We start from the raw sequence: 9,025 nt of genomic DNA, 5'->3' as shown, positions 1-9,025 counted from the left end.
CTATCAAGTTGTGTTATAACCGAGCCACTAGGAAGAAGAGGCATTCCATTATTTCGAGAGCATTTTGATCCATAACTGAGCAAATATAGCCAGGAGAGATAGGAGGTAGAGCACACATAGAGGATATGTGCATTGTAGCAGCCCATGGACCATATGCATTACTTATTTGTATCTACAGCCATATTTCTAGACAAAGAAAGAGAGCGAAGCGACCTCACCTTCTAGTTGGGTTTTCTCTCAAAAAGGTTTCCCAAAGAGCATATCTTGTGTCTTATGTGTGTGTGAGAAATTATTTTGTCATTCTCTACTTTTCTGCATAATTTCCATTCTCATGCATGCATTAATTACAGTTAAACCTACATATCTTAATGTTTCATAAAACTGCAATAGTGTATAATCTCAAAAATTAATATAGTATTATTAGATATGTTGTGACAAACTGTCCATCAGAATATCCACGACAATTTACAGATCATTTGGTATCAGAGCAGGTTTCTTTGGGTATTTTGTGGAGATTGCAGGGATCCATATCGGTGGGGCCAAAAATCGTAAAACCATAATCATGGTCAATGAATATGTAAACGAACCGCGTGATCCTGCAGAGGTGAGATTTACGCAGCTCGAACAACAAGTCATAGATATCAACCGCAATGTAAACCTCTGCATGACGTACCTAAGCAATAAGCTAAGTATATTTGAAGAAGATGGGGGCTTGAATGCAGAGGACAAATCAAAAGGGGGATCGGGAAGACACGGAGAACCAACGGAAGAAAGAACTCGTAAAATATCAACCCAGTTCGAGTGTCGTATATCAATCCCTGTTTGAAATGGAAGCAAAAGTCAATATCAAGCCATACCATGGAAAGATCAACACTCTGAAGCTGAACCACTGGGTGTAGCAACTTGAATTTTATTTCAGCGTCCATCAGATTGAGGAAGGACAGAAAATCTCATTTGCGCGACTGAAATTGGAGGGACATGCACTAACTTGGTGGGAGAGCCACACAGAAACCTTGAGGTTGGAGGGTGAACCTCCAATGACTAAGTGGGAAGATTTCAAAACCCTCATTAAGTCACAATTTTATCCCATTGGGTACGTGGAAGACCAGTGGATTTGATGGCATTACTTCAGGCAAAAGTCGGGCCAAAGTGTGCATGAGTATACCACATAATTCAGAAAGATGGCTATAATGTTAGGTATCTGTTGTAGCGGCTACAACCACCCTCCAAAATTTTACCTTGGCCTGTTTTGGAGCCTCCCTACCAACCTTTCACAACACTTTGTTTTACTTCGTCAAGTACTCAAGCTTCATGTGCTTTCCTAGCACAAAGACGGCATGTCGATCGCAGTTGATCCTCCCTCACAGGATGCTTACCCGAACTTGGTCCAGTTGTAGGCTGAGCATCTTCCCCTTGAAAATTGTGCATTTATGGAGGGCAACCAGGCTTCCCTCCAGAAATTGCACAATCCTCTCTGATAGCCTACTAGGCTCCAGGATTGCGCAATCCTGCTAGCCAACCCTCCCAATAGGATTTGTGCAAATTTTCCCAGCAACAGACTGTTCAGCCCAGGATTTGCACAAATATGGGCAGCAGTTAGCTGCTATGCCTAGAAATTGCGCAAACCTCCTGGGCAGTCATCCCAGCTCCCAGTCAGGAATACACATTTTTCCCAAGTAGTTGAGCAGCATGAACAGTCTGGTTGACCCCACCCGAGAACTATGAAACTTGACTTGCATGCATGTATGACTTGATCTTCCCGAAATAGCAAGAGACAACATGGAGAAGGCATCCCATGATTCAGGTAGCTATTTTTAGTAGCCAGACGTTACATGCAATGTTGTTTTAGAAGTTTCCCTACAAGTATCGATTTTTCCTATATTTGTGGCATGCGCGTCATGAGACCAAACTTATTTATTCAACGCATTAGAGCTCATTTATTCACATCAATCTTGGAGCTCTGACATCCCACGGCACATCTAGGACTCTTCGACACATCCGACTCAGCTATTGATCCAGGTGGATATTGGTGGCCACCTGCCAAGTCCACTTGGACCCCCACCATTGTTTCTCTCAGCATTTTTAGTTTCCTTAATTGTAGCACAACTTACTATTTTTAGTAGTTTTTCGAGTCCTGAACTTCTAGAGCCATTTTGAGGCCCTAAACAACGTTTTTTGGGAAGACTGGGAACAACATGGGTCCATGGATTGATGTTGCTCTTCCCAAAGTTGTAGTTCCTGGATAGATCTTTCTAACAAGATATTGTGCATGTCAAACGGAGATCATATGCCAAAGTTACGACCCCGGGAAGTTGATGTACCAATTTACCCAAACGGGACCCACAGTTTGGCGTTTCATCTTCTAGGGTTAGGTTTTTTGATGTTTAGGGTTTTACATTGTTTCTCAATAATAAATAGGCCTTCGAGCCTCATTGTAAGACAGTTCAACGACATGTAGTCGCCACATCTCTTCTCAGAGATAAGTTGCCATCACCCTAGCTAGTTTATTTCCATTATTGTTTGTAAGCATATTTTAGTATTTTACATTAATGAAATGAAGTATTATTTCCGCTACATATCTGTGTTTATGGTTATCTCTGTAATTTGTTGCGCTCCTGTTTAATCTGAATCAGTGGTATCAGAGCAGTCTGCTTTTTCTCTGTTTTTCTTTGCATGTCCCCAACGAGGTCAGGATATAAGGAGTTAGGGCTTGAACTGGCCGAACCTTTGCAATAGCAGCCTCGCAAATCCCGACGGCCTCCCATGGCGGATGAGAAGAAAGACGAGGGGGCAGGAGATCCTATCAAAATCTTGCTCAAAGAAGCCCTCGAGCGACAAAGGTACACGATGATGGACAGCTTTGCCTAGATCCTTTAGCGGCTACCCAGAAGCGACGCATCGGCTTCCAACAGCTACTCTGGAAATGCCACACCCTTTCATGTACAAGTTAATTTTGAAATCCCCATATTCAAGGGTCAGATAGATGCAGATGCCGTAGATAAATGGTTAAATCTGCTAGAGGGTTATTTTTTTGTTCATGAATTTTCGAATCGGGAAAAGATTGTTTTCGCTCTTCTCAAAGCAGCCCCCCACGTCAAGGACTGGTGGGAAACCTACTATGAGCAGAAGGATGAAAATACCGGCTCATTATTTTCAGCTGCACCCACCTAGAATTCATTCCGGGATGCCATCAAGGAGCAGTACTACCCTGTCGGAAGCTGTGAGGATCAATACATAAAATGGATCACGCTGCGGCAGGGAAGGGACCAAGACGTGCCAGAGTTTACCAATCTTTTCCATACCCTTCGCACAAAGTTGGGTATCAAGGATTCGGAGCAACATTTGATACTCAAATATCACGGCTGCCTACACAAGTACATCCAGGAAGAAATAGAATTCCTGAACATCTCCTTGCTTGGCACAACATACCGATATGTTGTCAAGGTTGAGCAGAAGTTTAAACAGAAGAAGTGAGACTTTGGATTTGTGAATCCGAAGCAAGGGAAAGGTGCCCCTAAACCACTAAACAAAGGACAAAGCCAAGGCGGGGTAGCCCAAGACAACCTGCAAAAGCTGCAAGCAAAGAACAGCACCATGAAGCCGAAAAAGGACACGGGAAAATGGTGTGAGTTCCATAAGAGCTCCACTCACAACACAAGTGAGTGTCTGGCCAAGCAGTCACTGGTGGCTGAGCTCAAGGTTTCAGAATCAGATGCATGTTCCGACTTTGAGTCAAAACCTGACAAGGGGAATGACAAAGGGAAGCATATTATCGATGCAGAGTCCAACGCCACCGTTGCCACCACGAAGATACAGAAGGAGGAACCCGAAGATCTAGAGGAGGAGGAGCGTCTCTTCCACTCCCAGATGTGGGTAAAGGGCTCCTCGCTACAGTTCATTGTTGATAGTGGGAGCCAAAATAACCTCATTTCAGCAGAGGTTGTGAAGCGGTTGGGCTTATCGACCATAACACATCCACAACCGTACACCATCGGTGGCTTCACTAAGGACGAGACCTTCGCGTGAGTCAGCAGTGTTGCCTTCCATACAACATCAAGCCCTTCACGGATGAGGTATTGTGAGACATTGCTCCCCTTGAAGTTTGTGATGTATTATTAGGACAACCATACTTGTGGAAGCGACATGCTGTGTATGAATCAAGGCCCTGTGCTGTTATTGTTACATTGGGAAATAAGTTGTACAGGATACTGGAGGTAGCACCGCCTATCGCCATCTCTTTGGTTACTGCAAAACAATGCTGTAAGCTCATTTCCAAAACCGGGAATTTGTTTTCCTGATGACATGCCCTCAAGAAAAGAAGAATACGGTGGCCACGACCTCTAGACAGGGCCCCTCCGCATGACAACTATAGATGGACAAGGTCATGGAGGAGTACGAGGACATCTTCACCTCCCCCGAAGGGGTTCCTCTGCACTGTCAGGTTAAGCACTCCGTCGATCTGACCCCAGGAGTGCCGCTACCCAATGGACCAATTTATCGGCGCTCGGTTCTGGAGAACGATGAAATCAAGAGGCAGATTCAGGAGCTGCTATAGAAAGGTCACATCTGTCCGAGTTCATCGCCTTGTGGGAGTCTGATCGTGCTGGTACAGAAGAAGGATGGGACTTGGAGACTCTGTATTGACTATCGGGCACTGAACAAGATCACTGTCCGTAATAGGTACCCTATCCCGTGGATTGATGACCTCATGGACCAACTAAAGGGGGGAAAATATTTCAGCAAGATCGATCTGAAGTCAGGATATCACCAGGTACTAATCGAACCCTCTGATGCGTGGAAGACTGCCTTCAAAGCCAAGGAGGGCCTTTTCGAATGGTTGGTTATGCCTTTCGGATTGATGAATGCTCCTGCAACCTTCATGAGGCTAATGGATGACATCTTACAACCATTCACCAACTCATTTGTAGTGGTATACTTGGATGACATCCTGATCTTCAGCCAGAGTTGGGAAGAGCACCTCCACCACATCCGACAGGTTCTCCAAACACTGCGGCAACACAAGCTATGTGCCAATTTTGAGAAATGAACTTTTGGCATGACCCAGGTTCAGTATCTAGGATACATTATTGATGAACAAGAAGTGCATGTGGATCTAGCCAAGATCCAAGTCATTCGGGATTGGCCATCTCCAACCACTTTGACAGAGCTCCGCAGCTTTCTACGTCTTGCCAAATTCTACCGCAGGTTCGTGTTGGGGTTTTCTCATATCACTTGGCCCTTGAGTCAAGTCACCAAGGGAGGAGCGAAAGCAAAATTCTTTTGGTCTGAATCTCAACAGAAGGCATTCATAGAGTTGAAAGATCGCCTTTGCACGGCACCAGTGTTTGTGTTACCAGATTTGCAACAACCATTTGAGGTCGAGACAGATGCCTTTGACTATGCTATTGGGGCAGTCCTTACTCAACACGGGCATCTAGTGGCATATCACAGTGAGACACTTTCAGACACCGTCCGAAAGTATCCCACTTATGACAAAGAGATGTATTCCTTTGTGCAGGCCTGCCGACAATGGAAGCATTACATTTTGGGGAAGGAAACAATCATCCACACAAACCACCGACCACTGCAGTTCACACAGACCCAAGGGAAATTGCAGAATGATCGCCATCATAAGTGGTCTACATACCTGCAACAGTTCCATTTGAATATCAAGTATAAGAAGGGAAACACCAATAATGTTGCAGATTGCCTTAGTCGACCACCGATCATGGCGTTAACCACCGTGCTCAACTCTTGTGGGCACGAGACCTTTGATTGGCCACTTCTCTATAAAAGCGACCCAGAATTCGGCCACACATACCAGACACTCTTGGAGGGTCGACATGTTCCAGATTTTTACCTCCGGGATGCCCTGTTATGCCACCTGGGTCACCTTTGTGTTGCTTCAAGCGAGCATGCCAAGATGATTTGGGAAGCACACTATAATCGGGCTGTTGGGCATTTCAGGGTCGAGAAAATGGTGGCAGTACTGCAAAAGTATTTCTATTGGCCGAATCTTCGACAGGATGTCGGGAAGTACATCAGATCATGTACTGCCTGCGCCATTGCCAAACCGACCATCAAGAAGCAAGGCCTCTATACCCCGCTGCCTACCCCTAGTCGACCTTGGGAATCCATCTCCATGGATTACATGTCAGGCCTTCCTTCCACTAAGCATGGAAATGACTGTGTTTTTGTGGTCGTCAATAGGTTCTCGAAGATGGCCATTATGGCGGCCTGTAGGAAGAATATCACAGCACAAGCCACTGCTAAACTCTTCTTTGAACGAGTGTGAGTGCACTTTGGGATCCCACAGTCTATCATCTCAGATTGAGACAATTGGTTCTTCATTACATTTTGGTCCAGTCTCTGGTTAATGCTAGACACCAAACTCATTAAGTCCACAGCCTTCCATCCTCAAACTGATGGCCAGACAGAGGTTGTCAATAGGATGATTGTACACATTTTGTGTATGTACAACTCAAAGCATCCATGCGCATGGGACGAGAGCCTCCCCTATGTTCAACACAGCTACAACCAAGCTCTTCACAACTCGACTGGCCATAGCCTTTTTCAAGTGGGCTTGGGATTCCAGCCACTACGCCCCATTGATGTGGCCATGCCACTTGCAGCTACTCACACAGATTCGACTCATGTCCAGTTCGAAACAGATAAGCAACCAGCTTCATTGAGCACATCCAACATATTCGCCAGCAAGTCCATGACATTCTGGAGAAATCAAATTCTAAGTACAAGTAGCGACATGATCAACATTGGGTGCCACACAAGTTTCAGGTGGGCGACAAAGTCTGGTTGCATTTGCAAAAGGAACGCCTTACTTGAGCCTATCGAAAACTGAGACCACTCCAATATGGTCCTTACACCATTACTAAGGTTGTGGGGGACAATGCATTTGAGCTCAACATTCCCCCATTCCTTGGCCTGCACCCATTGTTCAATGTGGACCGCCTTCGGCCATACTTTCCACCATTACTAGACACATCTAACATTACAGAACAACTCACACCCACATAATTAAATCCAGATTGCATGGAACAAGCTGCAATTGATCGGATCATGGACACACAGATCAAGCACACTCGCCAACAGAATATCCAACTGTATCGCATTGTTAAAGCAGGCCAACTCCTTCACCAGGGCAAGTGGCTCACCAGGGACCAAGTTCAGCAGAAGTTTCCTCATCTCATGGAGGAACTCAACCCAATGGAGACCATTGCTTCCTAAGGGGGTAGGAATGATCCAGGTGGATATTGGTGGCCACCTGCCAAGTCCACTTGGACCCCCACCATTGTTTCTCTTAGCATTTTTAGTTTCCTTAATTGTAGCACAACTTACTATTTTTAGCAGTTTTTCATGTCCTGAACTTCCGGAGCTATTTTGAGGCCCTAAACAACGTTGTTTGGGAAAATTGGGAGCAACATGGGTCCATGGACTGATATTTATCTTCCCAAAGTTGTAGTTCTCTGATAGATCTTTCTAACGAGATATTGTGCACGTCAAACAGAGATCATATGCCAAAGTTACGCCCCCGGGAAGTTGATGTACCAATTTACCCAAATGGGGCCCATAGTTTGGCCTTTCATCTTCTAGGGTTAGGTTTTTGGATGTTTAGGGTTTTCCATTGTTTCTCAATAATAAATAGGCCTTCGAGCCTCATTGTAAGACAGTTTAGAGGCATGTAGCCGCCACATCTCTTCTCAGAGATAAGCTACCATCGCCCTAGCTGGTTTATTTCCATTACTATTTGTAAGCATATTTCAGTATTTTACATTAATGAAATGAAGTATTATTTCCGTTTCATATCTGTGTTTATGGTTATCTCTGTAATTTGTTGCGTTCCCATTTAAATCTGGATCAGCTATTCACAGGTAAGTGGCCTCAACTTGTCTTTTTCAACATTTTTGTCGCTTTTTGTGTATTTGCTTGTGTGAGTGTTGTTTGCTTGATTTATTTGAACACCTGGTGTTGTTTATAAGTATTCTAACTTGTCCTAGCTCTGTTTCAGTTTTCATTGTTATCTCACTGCTGTCGCATGCATGAAATTGTTTTGCACGAACGTTCGCCCAACTAGCGAATTGCCTCACCCACATGCATGTTGGTATGTCTGATGAATCTTTCATTCATGTTTTGCATGCACTGTGAATGACTTCTGCTATCACTTAGTGTCACCATGCATTTTACTGTCTTAGTTGCTTTCAGTTACCTGTTGGCGAGTCGGGCCAACCTTGGCCCGGGCTCCACCTTCACCAAGGATGCATTGCGCAATTTGGAGAAGGAAGGCTCACCTTCCTCTCTAGATTTGCGCATTCTTGCCTAACACTAGCCTTCAGGACTGTTTTGCGCATTTTTGGAGTACAGTGGCTGCTTAGCCCAAGAAATTGCGCAAATATGTCCCTGGGCCAATAGTCCCTTCGAGTTGGGATTGTGCATTGCGCAATCCCAGCAGTCAGGTGCCTGACTGGATTACGCATTTCGCAGATCCAGCAACAAGTCCAGCCTCTCAGACAGCTCAGACTGCTTTTTGCGCAATTCTGGCAGCCAGTCGCTCAGTCTCCTAATAAAAGTTGTGCAATCTTGCTCATCAGTTCCCCAGGTATGTGTTGTGTCCTTCCTCGCATTTGCTTTGTTTTCATTGACATATTTCTTGCCATGCATGCTACTTGTTTCCAGATCTTTCAGGTGTTTATCTATCTCAATGGCTTCCAAGAGAACAGGATCACAGGACACTGATGGATTTGCAACTGGAGCAACAGCTGAGCAGGTGTCCTCTAGTTTGTCGATCTATGAAGATACGAAGTTGTATCTAGACAAGGACATAAAAACTGAAGTGGAAAGATGTTAATGAAGCATCCACATGCACTTTTGGGGAAGACCTCAAAGACCGTCAGGTGTACGTGAACATTCACATGTCCGGCTTGTACCAGATTGCATGCAGATACCCCACGTTCCCATGCGCGAACATGATTCATTGGATCATCTCTCACACTAACCTCGAGACGATGAC

Source organism: Pinus tabuliformis, chromosome 2_1 (genome assembly GCF_031772625.1).
Source record: "Pinus tabuliformis cultivar Carrire ecotype Pingquan chromosome 2_1, CPIR1, whole genome shotgun sequence".
NCBI classification, from domain to species: Eukaryota; Viridiplantae; Streptophyta; class Pinopsida; order Pinales; family Pinaceae; genus Pinus; species Pinus tabuliformis.
This window is presented reverse-complemented; position numbering follows the sequence as displayed.